At 38.4% G+C, this 15084-nt stretch overlaps 1 long non-coding RNA gene across 2 annotated transcripts in view; it reads right to left on the bottom strand.

Moving 5' to 3' along the window:
- Positions 1 to 15084, bottom strand: part of LOC142436259 (uncharacterized) — an 89062-nt gene that overhangs the window by 32651 nt on the left and 41327 nt on the right. Inside the window, exon 4 of one of the 2 annotated variants that reach the window (XR_012781825.1) lies at positions 13189 to 14732. The exons of the other annotated variant lie outside the window; for it this stretch is intronic. This is a non-coding gene — a long non-coding RNA (uncharacterized LOC142436259). Of the gene's footprint in view, positions 1 to 13188; positions 14733 to 15084 lie in introns of those variants that run through there. 2 annotated transcript variants of the gene reach the window in all.

The raw sequence follows: 15084 nt of genomic DNA, 5'->3' as shown, positions 1-15084 counted from the left end.
AAGAAATAGTTGTAAAGTGAGTAAGATAGTAGGGACATTATGCAAACATCTCTGTTCTTTATTCTCTGACTGGTAAAAGACCTACCTAAAAGTAATACTGTGGTTTCCTTTGATACTAGAAGGCAAGAATAGTGTCAGTTGCTCTACCTCCAACAGTCTTCTCCTTGGAGTTTTTGCCCATCTAATTTTCTCCTTTTTTCCCTCACGTTTCATCAAATTTTTTACTTTCTTCATTTGGTGGTTACATAATTTAGTGTCAACTTTAGACTCTTAAGCATGAAGGGGTGGAGTTTAGCCTGTCAAACAGGTCACATCTTGATGACCTCATTTGAAGGCGCTATGGAGATAAATAGCTCCATGGAGGAGGACCCACACTCCTGGCGAGACATGCCTGTTGGCAAGCCAGATGGAGCTACACTGATGCAGCCATAGCCCTGGAGCTGCAGTAACCATGTGGAGGCCCACACCAGCATTGAGATGCTTCCACTGCCACTGGATCCACAAGACTTCCCACCTACTGACCTGTGACCTTCCTTCATTTGGTGTCAGTGCATGTGTAGCATGAGTCAGAAGAGGAATTTATAGACTGGTATTGGAAATATAGGCTAATATTGGACGTATGGACTTGATCTGGACTGGGATGGGATGTTTTCTTAATATATAATTACTCTATTATATAAAGCTCTTTCTTACCTCTATATGAGTGTCCATGGATTTGTTTCTCTAGTCAACCCAGACTAACACATTATGGTACCAGGAGTGGGGTACTAGAGAAACGAATTGTAAAGATGGAGAGTGGATGCTTGTTTGACCTTTGCCTCATGGTAGTGTTTCTTCTTTGTGCTTTTCTTCTTTATGCTTTCATTTTATTTTTTTCTTCTTTTCTACTTCTATTTTCTTTTCCCCTTACTTTTCTTTACTATTCTATTTTCTTTTTCCTACCTTCCCTAGTTTAACAATGACCCACACCAGCCAAATCCACCATCAGCTGTGATATACAAGCAGAAAACAGAGGGGCCTGGACACATTCCTATTATCTGTTATTCCCACAGAGATACTGGTGCTGAGTGCTTAAGAGCACACTAGCACACAATCACCAGTTAAATAGGCGGACACCAGCATCACAATTTCTCAAAAGCAAACAACAACAAGACAAACACATTCTTTCAATTCACAATATTAAATAGCTTAAGCAAACAAAACAAAACAAAAATAGCTTAAATATGTGCCCAAAATATAGAACTAAGGAACATTTCTAAGAAGAACTGTCAATGAAGCTAACTAAGAAGGAATTCAAATAACATGACATTTAGGTATTTACAAAGGCTTGAGGGGAAAAAAATCAATAAAGCTGAAGAAGAAATCAAATAAAACATAAAATATTAGAAGAATGCAGGAAAACACAAAATCAAACTTGAAAAATATAAAAAGTGAGCAAACATACGAAAATAGTAAATGGAAATTGAGAATTGCATTATGATTTCTGAAAAAGTAGACTGAAAGGATAAGTAAGATGCAGCAATAGAAGGCTGTATTTGTAAGCATAAATAAACATTTCTCCATACTAATATGTTAGAAAAATAGAGGAGAAAAAGAAAGTAGAAAGAAAAAAACTAAAGAAAGCCAAAGAATTATGCAGGATACCATCAAAAGGAATAACTTTGTAAGATCAGAATTTCAGAGCAAGCAGATACAACAAAAAGCACAGAGAAAAGTGTTAAAGAGTTATGGGAAGAAAATGTCCCCAGTAGCTGAGAGAACAAAAAGGTATGCCTTCAAGAAGCTGACTGAACTCCAATCAGATAGATGGCTGCAGGGCCAGTGAATTTCTTAACATGACTTTTCTAATGAAAGCTATTGTACCTCCCCTAAAACCTTTCCCTGCCTTGGACTGGGTCAGAAAAGGGGGATGCACTGAGTGGATGCATCTTTGAGAAACTGCTGAAAGGATACTTTCGCTAACCATCCTGTTGGGTATAAGATATGACCCCTTAGGTCAAGCAGGAAAGGGGAACTCATTAGCTGTAAGAGCCGGGAGTGGAGTGCCCTCTGGACGCCGGGATCTCTGCATAGTGAAGCTCCTTGTTTCAGAAGGAGGTTGTCCCATCGAGGAGAAGCAGTACCACCAGAAGCTAGAGCATAGAGCAGCGTGGCAGATTTCCCAGGCCCCGGAGAAACTAACACTGAAGGCTTTGAGGCTGGAGCCTGGTTGTGAAGTGGGTTCCCTCTGGGTCCTTAATGTGGGAAGGTGGATTTGCTGAACCAGGGAATTGAGCTGAAGGCCTGTGAGTTGAGGCTTACAGGAGAGTAGCGTGCCTTTGGGGTATTTATTAGAAGACCTGAAAGAACTGTGTAATGTGTCCTGATGAACAACTCTCTCCTGAACATTTCTTGTATTGCAACCTGTTAACTTGCATTATATACCCTTTAATCATGAAAAAGTTTTGTGAGTCCTGTGTAGCCACTGCAACAAATATTAGAACCCAGATATAAACGTAGATAATGCTGTCTGAATGCCAAACCTACTGCTAAATAAAATTACCAAATATATTATAATCACACTTGGTTAAACCAAAGATAAGGAAAGAATCTGGAAAGAAACTCAGGGGAACTGAAAACTTAACTAAAAGAAAAATCATGAAATTAAGCTCTGATTTCTTGGTAGATACTGCACAAGCATGAAGGCATTGCTATAATGTATATAAAACTTTAAAAGAAAAAAAATCAAATTGCCAACCAATAATTTCAAATACAACAGCAAAACTGGGACACTTACAGAAAAACAGAAATGAAAAGAATGTGCAAAACCCATTTTACAGGAAATACTAAAGGGACTTCTTTGGAAAGAGCTAACCATGCCAGGCAACGACCGGATGTCAGCACACAAGTCAGCATACCCGCAGGGCAATACAGGAGTGTCCTGGGTAAGGCAAACAGCCAAGACTAAAATTAGGGAGCCCTGGGTATCAATTTAAATGAGAGAATTATAAAGTAAAAGAGAAGGAATATATTTTGTACTTATAGAAAGTCCAACTGGAGATGGCATATCTATTTTAAATTATATTGCTCTAAACTTGGAAAAATTAATTAATAACAAGATAACATAAAGAAAATTAATAAAAATTAATAAACTTCCTCAAAACAATGGCAAAAGGAAAACCATAACAATAGAAGTGAAGAAAGATCAACAATTTAAAAATTAACAAAGTCCAGAAAATTATATGCAAGAAACTAGTAGCATCACATACACACAATAACAGCAATAAATTAATACCCATTGTTAATTACACTCTACAGAAATAGATTAAATGCAATATGTAAGGGATAAAGAGTAACTAAATAGATAAGAAAACGGGGCCTATCAGATACTGTCTTCAAGGAACACACGTTGGATACAAAGACAAAAATAGATTAAAAATCAAGAGATAAAAAATTTCAAGCTAATAAGAATAAAAAAGAACAGGGGATGGGCAATATTAATTTCTGATAAAACATACAAGGGACAAAGCAGCATAAGAGGCAAGCCATTGATTGTATGATGATGAAAGAATCAATTGAACAAGAAGATATTGTCATAATAATTGTCTAGGTCATAAAAAAGTCAATGAAAAAGCCTCAAGAGACATAAATCAAACTCTTAACAGAATTGAAGAGATAAACAGAAAACTTGCAAATAGTAGCAAGAGACTTTAATACACCACTTTTAATGAAGACTAGAACAGCTACATAGGAACTCAACAAAGACGCAACAAAACTGAATGCATCAATCAACATGATTTCATACACACATACAGATCACTTCACTCAACAACATACTATACATTCTTTTCCAACACATATGGATCATTCTACAGAATAGATCACATGCTAGGCCACAAAGCTAAATCACAATAATTTAAGAAAAACATCAAATACTATAATGCATCTTTTAAGAGCAAAGTGCTCTAAAATTAGAAATCAGCAATAGAAAGATCAATAAACAATCAACTACACCAAAGTTAAATAATAGCTTTAAATAAAAAACTATCAAATAATAGATATTTTTTAAAACTCCTTAAAGCAAACAAGAATAAAACCTCAATACTCACAGAAAAAGTACTGCTCAGAAAAACAATCTAGCAATAAACACACACACACACACACACACAAATAACAAAGAACCCAATCACCACTTTAACCCAACATCTCTAATAATTAGAAAAGGAGCTCTATAAAAGGCCTACAATCAACAGAAGAAAAGAAGCAACAGATCAGAGCAGATACTAATGAAACATTAAAATAATAGACTCAACAATGTAGACCTTGTTTCTTTGAAAAGATACACAAATCATTGGAAATGTAACAAAGAAAAAGAAGGAAAAAGACTAGTGAAATGGATAACACCACAAGAGTCAGGTAAAATAAAAGGGATACCCAAAATATGCACAACTGTGCTCCAAAAATGTTTTAAACTATAAAATGTACATATTTATAGAAACACACAACTTACCTAAAGTAATAAAGAATGAAGTAGATATTTTGAACAGAGCCATCATTAAGCAGAAATGAATCCTATTATTAAACTCACAACAGCAGCAGAACAAAAGTCTGTGCACACAAAGTTTCATTGTAGAATCTTACCAACTCTTCAAAGAAGAGCTGACTCTAATCCTACTTGGGCTATTCCAGAGTACAGAAAAAGATGAAATACTTGCAAACACACTTAATGAAGCAAACATACCCATGATATTAAAACCAGGCAAAAGCATCACTAAAGAGGGAAAATCATAGACACATATCCTTGATAAGCATTGATATTAACATTCTCAACAAAGTTTATTCAACAGTACACAAGAACATATTTAAAAATACATCAAGACCAAGTGGGATCCATAATGTTTATTTAAGAATGGTTCAATATTAGGGGGGGGAAATCAGTTCAATAACTACATTAAAAAATTTTAATTTCCAGAAAATTAATTTTCCTAAATATAACACACACTCTTGATAAAATAGTAATAGATGGGTAATTCCCATCAAAATCTAGGACACATATACAAATCAATGGCCAACATTAGTCACAATGAAGAATCACTGTAAGTATCACACTGTGCACAGGTACTGCACAAGAATGCCCTGAAGGGTTACTTCTATTCACTGTTGTGCTGGGAGTCTTAGTTAGAGCTCCGGTGCAAAAAAGGGAAAATTTAAATCATCCAAATTGAAAAAGTATAAATAAACTCTATTTTCAGATGTTATTATCAATTTGCAACAATAAGTCAAGATTCGTTTCCACCAATAAGCAGAAATCTGAAAAGAAACTCAGGAAAACACTGATCATTTACAATGCTGTTCTTCGTTGCTCTGAGACCATTCTGACACATAGGGAGCCGACGCACAACAGAACGAAACCCTGAGAGTCCTGCGCCGTCCTTACAAGTGTCCCCATGCCTGAGCCCATTCTTGTAGACACGTGCCAATGACTCGTTGATGTGCCTTCTTGTTTGCTGGTCTTCCATTTTACCAAGAATGATGTCCTTCTTCAAGGACTGGTCTCTCCTGATAATACGTCCAAAGTATGAGAGACAAAGTCTTGCCATCCTTGTCTAGAAGAAGCGCTCTGGCTAAACTTCTTTCATTGTACTAGTCAGTCATCAGCTGCAGTCATCATTGTACCAGTTTTTCATTGTACCAGTCATCAGTACTTTCAATATTTTTCTTTAGTACCACAACTCATTTGGATTAATTCTTCTTCGTTCATCCTTATTCAGTGTCCAACAGTCATATGTTTGTAAGGCAACTGAAAATACTATGGCTTGTAACATCAAAGCCTTTCAAAACTCCAGAAGCCTCGTGCAACAAATTTACCCAAAGTATTATGCCTTCTGATCTCTTGACAGCAGCTTCCATGAGCATTAATTGTGGATCAAAGCAAGACAGATTTTTGACAAATTCAATCTTTTCTCCCTTTACCACGATGGTCCAGTTGTGAAGATTTTCGTTGTCTTGAATTGACTCATAATCCAGAATGAAGACCGCAATCCTTGTTCTTCAAGTGCATCGAGACCTCCTCATCTTCACCAAGCAAGGTTGTGTCATCTTCATACACTAGGTTGTTAATAAGCCTACCTCCAAACCTGATGCTACATTCTCCTTCATAAAAGCCAGCCTCTCTGATTCTTTCCTTAGCATACGGACTGCCCCAGTACAGTGAGAGGCTACAACCATTTACAAGAACTACTCAAAGGAAATACTTAAGAGTAAATCTAACCAGAGAAACAAAAGGCCTATACAAAGAAAACTAAGAACACAAATAAAATCAACCCAAAGAAAAATAAATAAATGATAGAGTGCACCATGTTCATTATACAGAAAGACACAGCATTGTGGAAATATCAATAACACCCCAAAAGATCAATAGATATAATGCAAACCTGACCTAGTTTCCAATATAACTCTTTAAAGAGAGGTAAAAACCAATTACCAGCTTTATATGGAAAGAAAAGAGACACTCTAGAGTAAGAACAATACTAAGGAAAAACAAGGTAGGATACATTATACTTCTCAATCTCAAAACCTACTGAACAGCCACTGGAGTGGAAAAAAAACAGAAGGGGAAGAAGAAAAGAAAAAGCCTTTTAGTGTTTCAATAGACTCATAATCAATGGAATGGAATAAAAAAATCCAGAGGTAAATCCATCCGACTATGGATAGCTGGTCCTTGTAAAGGGTCAAAATGCATTATCTAGGAAAAAATAATATTAAAGTGGTACTGACCATGCTGGATACTCATTTATAGAAAAATTAAACTGGGTATATATCTCATATCATACATAAAAGAAATTCAAGATGAATTACAGATGTGAAACCTAGAGCTAGAGAGGTTATCACTGGTACCACAGGGACACACATGAGAGCCGTAACACAGAGCTAAATACACGATCAAATGTAAGTGAGAACACTTCAAGAGCAGGAGACACGCTGGATCACTGGGGTCTTCCTAAGAGCAGGCACTGCTGTGCACCCAAGGTGCCACCCAAACATGGAAAGGGAAGCCACAGCCCGGGGAAATGTGTTTGCCAGTACCAACGCAGCAAGGGAACTGATCTATAGAATTTATGGAGAACTTGAACACAAGAAAAAGATAAATAATCCAATAAAAATTAAGAAACCATAAATGGAATTTCATAATGTCAACCAGGAGGCCAACAACCATATGAAGTAATTCTTATGATTATAAGATATTTAAGAAATTAAATCAACACAACAAAGGGATGACTATACTTCAGCATTAATAGCAAAGTTTATAGAAAAAAAATGTAAAACAGCATACAAAAAAGGCTAGCAAGACTCCATATAAATCTGGTGGCACGGTAAAGTGATGCTGTCACTGTGAAAAATGGCGTAGCACTTCCTTAAATGTGGAAATAGAAATACCATGCGACCCAGCAAGCCATCTCCTTGGAAAATAAAAGCTGTCACACAATAAGAGCTGTGACACACACAGATACATGCACACTCGTGTTCCTGTAGCCCTCTTCAAAATAGCAAAAGCGATGGAGACAATCTAATGGTCAGCAACGGGAGAAAGGCTTCTCTAAGGTACATGCGCACAGTTGAATACTACACAAACTAAACCGTGAACTTGTAAAACACCTGGAGCATGAATAAACCTAGAGGATATTTTGCTGAGTAAAATTAATCAGTTGTAACAGGACAGGTAAAGTATGAAACCACTACTCTAAAAAGTAAAAAAAAAATCCACATTGAAAGAAATATTCTTTGATAATGATCAGAGGTTGAGGGCAAGGGAAGGTAGATTACGGACCAGAGGCAGGCATATTAACTACAGTAGAGAGGAAGGCAATGCATAAGAGCAGGGAGAGCAAAAATGACGAACGCTAGCCGGAGTCCCACAGCCAAAGTGAGCAGGTGTAAATACTGTTAATACCCAACCTTGCAATTAGGATGATTTCCAAGTAGATTCAGGATAAGCATGACGGCTGTAAGGTGTGGAAGGGAGACTGGGAGTATACCCGTTAAGTATACTTGTTTGAAAACTGATTACTTGTACAGGCATGTTTACTATTGCCAAAAATACATCCACGAATGTAGTCAAGCATATAGGGGCCAAGTTCTGAAACCTTCTTAGATATAACCAAAAACCTTGAGGGAAGACGTTGCTAGAGCTGCGGGCTCAGGGTCATGGTCAACTGTCACACCAGAGTCCACGAAGGCAATGCTGTACATCCCACCTAAAGGAGTAGTGTCTTGTTCTTAAACGCTTTTGAGGGGTCATCCAAGTGAACTACTGGCTTTCCCCCTCTGGAAGAGTGAGGAAGAAATTTGAAGCCATATGGGAATAATTGGATCAATGAACTAGGGGTCACGCAAACACCTGTCTCTGTCACGCTGAGACCAGAAGAACTAGGCCGGCTCTACTACCACTATCGGCTGCTCTGAAAGGGGTCGCATCAGAATATTCCCAATAGAGCAGACGTATGAGGAACACTCAAAATAACAGAAACCACCAGGCTTCCTAATCAGACACAGGTGATTCTGATCATGGCCCTCGGTCACCTGTTAGATCCGGAAATGAACTCACTCCCATGGCGCTCAAGTTTCAGCCAGGCAAGAGACTGTTTTTTTTAAGGAGTACAATAATCCTAGAGATATACGTCCACCTTGAGACTCTAAAAGAGCAGCATCTTCCCAAGGACAACAGCCAGTGGGATTAGGAATGAGGTAGGAATGGGAACAGGCAACAGACGGAGGAAGTAATCTTAGATCGTGGGAAACGCAATGAATGACATAAAATGTGTACGAACTCTTTAATGAAAAACTGATTTGCTCCGTAAACAATGGCAAAGTAAAAGGCTGAAGTTAAAAGAATTACAATTGTATAAAGAATTGTTAGCAGCAGGGCCTAGTCCTTAAAGAAGGACTTCAGACTTGATAAAACAGTCAGCGTAGAGGAAACACACCCTCAGGGTGATGGAGTGAACCAGTCGCTGCAAAACTTGGCTGAGCCACTGCAGTGATTGTAAAGGAGCGCCCTGCTGGGCAGCATTTCATTCAGTTCTACCTGATGACACGAGGAGCTGGAAGCGATGCAACAGCACCTACCCACTGACTACTCCCTGTATGGCCGCTATGTTGTTAGGTACCCTCACACTGGTTCCACCATCCCTATGCATAACAGAGTAAAGCACCTCCCATCCTGCTCCATCCTCACACTTGGTCTTCTGTTTGAGCCCTTTGCCGCAGTCACTTCACTGTGTCAATACATCTCATCAAGGGCCTTCCTCTTTTTCACCGCCCCCCTACTTTACCAAGCATTCTGCCCTTCTCCAGGGTCTGGTCTCTCCTGACAACATGCCCAAGGTACATGAGATGAAGTCTTGCCAGCCTTGCCTCTAAGGTGCTCTCTAGCGGCACTTCTTCCAGGACAGATCAGTCTGGTTGCTTTTTGAGAAGGGTATGTCACGTCCAATATTCTTCACCAACACCACAGTCAGAATACATGGATTCCCCCCCTTACTCATTGTCCAACTTTACACGCATAGGAGGCAATTGAAAACACCATGGCTTAACTGGAGATCCCCTCATAGAGGGGCTTAGGAGAGGAGATGGGTCAGTCAGGGTGCAAGGTAGTACCGACGAAGAGCACAGCTTTCCCCCAGATCCTGGATGCTTCCTCCCCCCAACTACCATGATCCGAATTCTACCTTGCAGGGCTGGATAGGGCAGAGGTTGTACACTGGTACATATGAGGGCTGGAGGCACAGGGAACCCAGGGTGGATGATACCTTCAGGACCAGGGGTGTGAGGGGCGAGGCTGGGAGAGTGGAGGGTGAGTGGGTTGGAAAGGGGGAACTAATTACAAGGATCTACATGTGACCTCCTCCCTGGGAGAGGGACGGCAGAGAAGGGGGGGAAGGGAGACTCCGGATAGAGCAAGATATGACAAAATAACGATGAATAAATTACCAAGGGCACATGAGGGAGGGGGGAGTGGGGAGGGAGGGGGAAAAAAAGAGGACCTGATGCAAAGGGCTTAAGTGGAGAGCAAATGCTTTGAGAATGATTGGTGCGGGGAATGTATGGATGTGCTTTATACAATTGATGTATGTATATGTATGGATTGTGATAAGAGTTGTATGATTCCCTAATAAAATGTAAAAAAAGGAAAAGGGAAAAGAAAGAAAGAAAAGAAAATGATTAGGGCAAAGAATGTACAGATGTGCTTTATACAATTGATGTATGTATATGTATGGACTGTGATAAGAGTTGTATGAGCCCCTAATAAAACGTTTAAAACAAAACAAAAACAAACAAACAAACAAAACAACAACAACAAAAAAGAAAACACCACGGCTTGGGTCGAGCACACCTTAGTCCTCACAGCGACATTTTATAGTTATTGTGTTACCTAGAGATGTGTTAATTCATTTCAGACTACTATCTTTAAGAAACTTCAAGGTTAATACTAGTACGTCAATTTTAGAAATAGACATAGGTTTATTACAATTAAACAAATTGCCAAACTCGCCTTGTTAAAAAGTCAAAGAATGAAAGCCAGGATAGGCGAGAAAGCCCTTATAATATTGCCAAGAAAGCTCCCACACACTGGCCTCCTCTAGTATCACTCGTACCATTCCCTAACACCTGTCCACATGTCACTGTCTTAGAACTTACGACACTCTATTCCACACGCAACTAAACATAGAGCATAATTCCAGATGCTGTGAAATTAAAGCACGTAAGTTTAGGGAAGGAGAATTATGAGAGAATAGCTTGAATCCTCACTAAACAAAACTGTATTAAGTTAAGGAACAGGTTGAACAACCAAAGCAGAACACATCTCAGAATATGGCTGAGAAGAGCAGCAACCTCAGAAGTCCTGAGCAGGAACACATGCGGGAGTTGGAAAAGTAGCAAGAAGACCTTCCTGGGTGGAATGGGAATGAGGTAGGACAGAGGGTGATGGCTACAGAACAAAGAACCTTAAGTAATAAGGCTCGAGTTTGCTTTCTACGTGGGACACAAGGCCACTGCAAGTCTTGTTGGAGAAGGGCGTGGTCAGATTTATTACTGGGAAGGGTGACTCTGGCTGCTGCAGAAAACACACTCAAGTCTGTCACACAGTTTTTCAAGATGAGAGCAAAATGAAATATGATTCCAACTTGGTCTCCTCTCTCACTATATGGACTATGCTCATGAGAAAAATAGATAACTAGTGAATGAAGTGGATGTCATGAAAACACAGAACACGATATTTTAAGATAGACATTGCAATGATATATCTTTTTGAAATCTTTTTTTAAAGGTGCAGACATTAAACATTTTCCAAAAGCTTATCTACACATTATTTATTGTTGTTCAACTGTGTAATCTAACAAGATATTGAGAAGGTTACTTAGAAGTTGTTTAATAGTGAAGATATTTTAAAAGCATACCCTTAGAAAATTATATATTCTACCTTTAGTTAATCAGCAGAGCTATCCGATGGTTTAAATATGGGAAAATATTTAAAAGAAACTGGGGAAATTATCCATGCAGTGTACTATTCCCAGGCAAAAGGTGATGGAATTCTGCTTATTGGTGAATTTACTGATGTTCTACAAAGCTACCTGGATAAAAAATGGACAAAAAATTCCAGCAGGATTTTGCGGAGGTTGAGTTTAATGCCATCCAGATTCAAATCATTAACCTAAAGATCCATAAGTCATAGGAGACTTTAATTTCCTTTTAAAAACTGCTTTATAGAGAAATGTGTGGAAAACATGAAACTAAAGGAGGGAAAGATATTACTCAAACCAAACCAGTTAAAAATAACTAGGAATATTTCTCCTTGTATAACATTTGAGTGTTGCATTTTTATAGAGATTTTGTTATACTATATATAAAAAATTATATATCATATTAACATCCTAATTTTTTTACATTACTATGAGCTGTTCAAAATTCCCTCATGGATTGAATCTTGGCTACATAAGTTTCCATGAAAAAAAGTAACAGGGCTATTGGCATCTTTATTACTCTTCTACATGTTCTAAATAAATTTCTATGCATGAAATCTCCAAGTTGAGTTTTGAAAATTGGCATTTGGCTTCTGTGATCCCTGAAAAAATCTCTAAGTTTGTGTTTTCAGTCTTTGTCCACCATCATGCGGTGGGGATAGTCACAGTGATGGCCCACAGGAATTCAACCCTCGGTGTGTGTCGAGTTGGAATGAAGTCCTTGAAATCTGAACTTGTAAGCGTTAAGAATTAGGATCAGCATAAATGTGTTTCCCATACACAGGTTATTAGTTGACCCTCTTCCATGGTTTCTCTGACAGCAGTCATTCCTTAATGGAAATCTTTACTTCTCTACTGGATTTGATCAGAAATAAATAACATGATAAGTAAAGGTGTAAGCACAGGCTCATGGAATCAACAAAACGGGTAGCAGATGTCCAAAGCATATAACATGTGCAAGCCAAGCAGATAAGATATAGGGAAAAGAGAACATCAGAGTGGAAGGGAACTGGGAGCGACTAAATGAAACTAACATTTAAAAAAATGTTGAATGCAATAACAGTTATATTTTCTGGTTCATTTTGGACCCATCAGTTATAACTTCACAATCAGCTCTTATTGACCACATGAGAATGGTAGTCATCTGCACTATAATCAGGTGGCTCATGACATTATCCGATCCTGTACAAAGTTAACTTACACTTAGCGTCATGTTGAGCATACCCTTGAAATTGTACTATGGTATTTAGAACAGCCCTCGCTCCAGCTGGGAACCAACAGCAGTGGTTCAATGAACTAAGAAGATGCAGGATCACAGGACAGAAAGTGAATATGGACATTTTAAAGTATGATTTTAAGAAACAAGGATCATGGATATCTGGGAAGGGCTCACCACCAAACATTACAAAACAAAATAGTGAAATCTTTCCAAGTGACTTAAAAGTACTATTTCTTTTGACTACCTCAGGCCTTAATTTTTTTAGCTACCAATTTCCAAATAAAATGTTTGTGCTAATGCCTAAATTCAAATGTAAATTGCATTTGACAAATGCTAGTTTTTAATAAATTGCCTTTATTTTTGATTATTCAAATGCACTTGCTATGATAAAACCAAATTTTAAAAGCAACATAATTTAGCATCTTGGTAAATGAAATGAAAACAACTAAGTGGAGTACAAAGATAAAAGTTCACAGAATATAAAACAAAAAGGATTTGTGAACCCATATAAAAAACAATTCCAAAATTAAGTTCCTTCTTCAAATTAAATGAAGAGATTTATTTCATTATACACTCAGGCTTAATGGGTTCAAATCATTGGACTAGTATAGCTAGTGCTAAAGTTATTAATAGAAATACATCATAATCTGTTCCAAATGCTACATACAGTCCTGGCTGTAGTAAAATAATAGTAATAATGTTGAAGAAAGTGCAACTATTTCAGTATCTGAAATAGCCACCTCCGCAGATTCCATTAGAACAGAAACACGGCTCCTACTTGTGGAATCATTTTCCTTCTAATGATGCAAACTATTTGACTGATCAAGGGCCAACTTATGGCAGTATCACAGTGAGCCATTGAAAATGTGTCCGAAACTTCTGGATAATAAACAAACAAGTTTCACTAGTCAGGATCTATTTTTAGAGACAAAGCAAATGGTAAAAATGATAAGGCATGGCTACTGTATTCTCCATGGCTTTGCATATTGTTTTATTTGCAAAGCAGTCAGTTTTAAGCCATCCAATTCTCAATTTTCTATGGGCAGATTTAGCAATCGGTGAGACTCAAATAGGAATGAGAAACAGGGGAAGAGTTCAATGAACAGAGATCATATTTTGGGTCTTAGCATAACTCACAAACTGAAAACATGGGGTGGGGGTGTCATGAAGTACATATTTATTTTAGAAATATATATATAGTGAAAATTGCTCTGATGGAATGAATGATGCCTCAAATGGGCTTCCACACAGAAGGAATGGGTACAGAGGGTGGTGGATTAAAGGAGGCACACCTGAGTTAACTATTACTGATGCAGAGGGATGGATGCAAAAGAGTTCACTACATCTTCTGTCAGCTTTTTCATATATTTGAAATTCTTCATAATAAAATGTTAGACTGTCAAGTGGGAAGTAGTTCTAAGCTTTCTGTGTATGCCGGGAGTAGGCATCATGATGTCATCCTAAGGCATATGTTTAAAAGTATTTGATGAATATTATCTTCAAGAAAGTCAATCATTTCAATCTTGCTTTCCTCCTTGACAAAATGGGCAAATGATATTTAGCTCTCATGGTCATTCTAAGGGTTAAAAAATCACAAACAGAGGAGTATTTCTTATATAAACTGTACAGCGCCTTAAGGCTGAAGGAGCAGAACTAGAACTTCTGCGACCATGTGCTCTCCATCTGCATTCTGACCTTGATTTGTTCCCTGCACTGAGCTACTAAACTCGTGGGTAGATCCCAGCACATCCATTCCCTGCTTAGGGACAAATTACCAAATGGTAGTGTAATTGCCATGGGAAAATTATGACTCTGTTCTGAATTATCTCCATCATAAATCCAAAACCAGTCAAACAAGCTCTGTCACCAGAGCGACAGGCCTGCTCTATAGTGACAAGAGTCCCACATACAAGTGCCCATAAATCCGTGAGTACCACCGCCCTCCAACGTCATCCTGAAGCAGGCGTTCACGTCAGATGCGGAAAGCCAGGCTGGCAGCATGTTGGGCACCACTGTGGAAACAATGCAAATGAGGTGATAGACAGCCGTCAGCAAGAGAAAGCCCCTTCATCTGCCTCTTGTCGACTGTACACGTGGCTGCAGGAAGCTGTTTGTTTGCTTCTGCATATTTTTCTACTGCATTGAAGGGGGAGGGGAGAGGGCGTATTACAATTAAGAAGCTTAATAGGCACTCGGGTCTCTTTCTTTTAACTTGAATCATTTCTGTTACTAGAGGTATAAAAGCCTGTCGAAGAAATAAACTTCTCTCAAGCAATCACAGTGAGGGACATGACAAGGACCAGAGAAGGACACATCTTTGTGCGAGTCCTTATTTTCTTCTCTAGTCTTGGGGGAATGTTCATC

This window comes from Tenrec ecaudatus, unplaced genomic scaffold, assembly GCF_050624435.1.
Source record: "Tenrec ecaudatus isolate mTenEca1 unplaced genomic scaffold, mTenEca1.hap1 Scaffold_1867, whole genome shotgun sequence".
NCBI lineage: Eukaryota > Metazoa > Chordata > Mammalia > Afrosoricida > Tenrecidae > Tenrec > Tenrec ecaudatus.
Note: the sequence above shows the minus strand (reverse complement) of the source record. Positions and strands in the feature narration are given on the sequence as shown.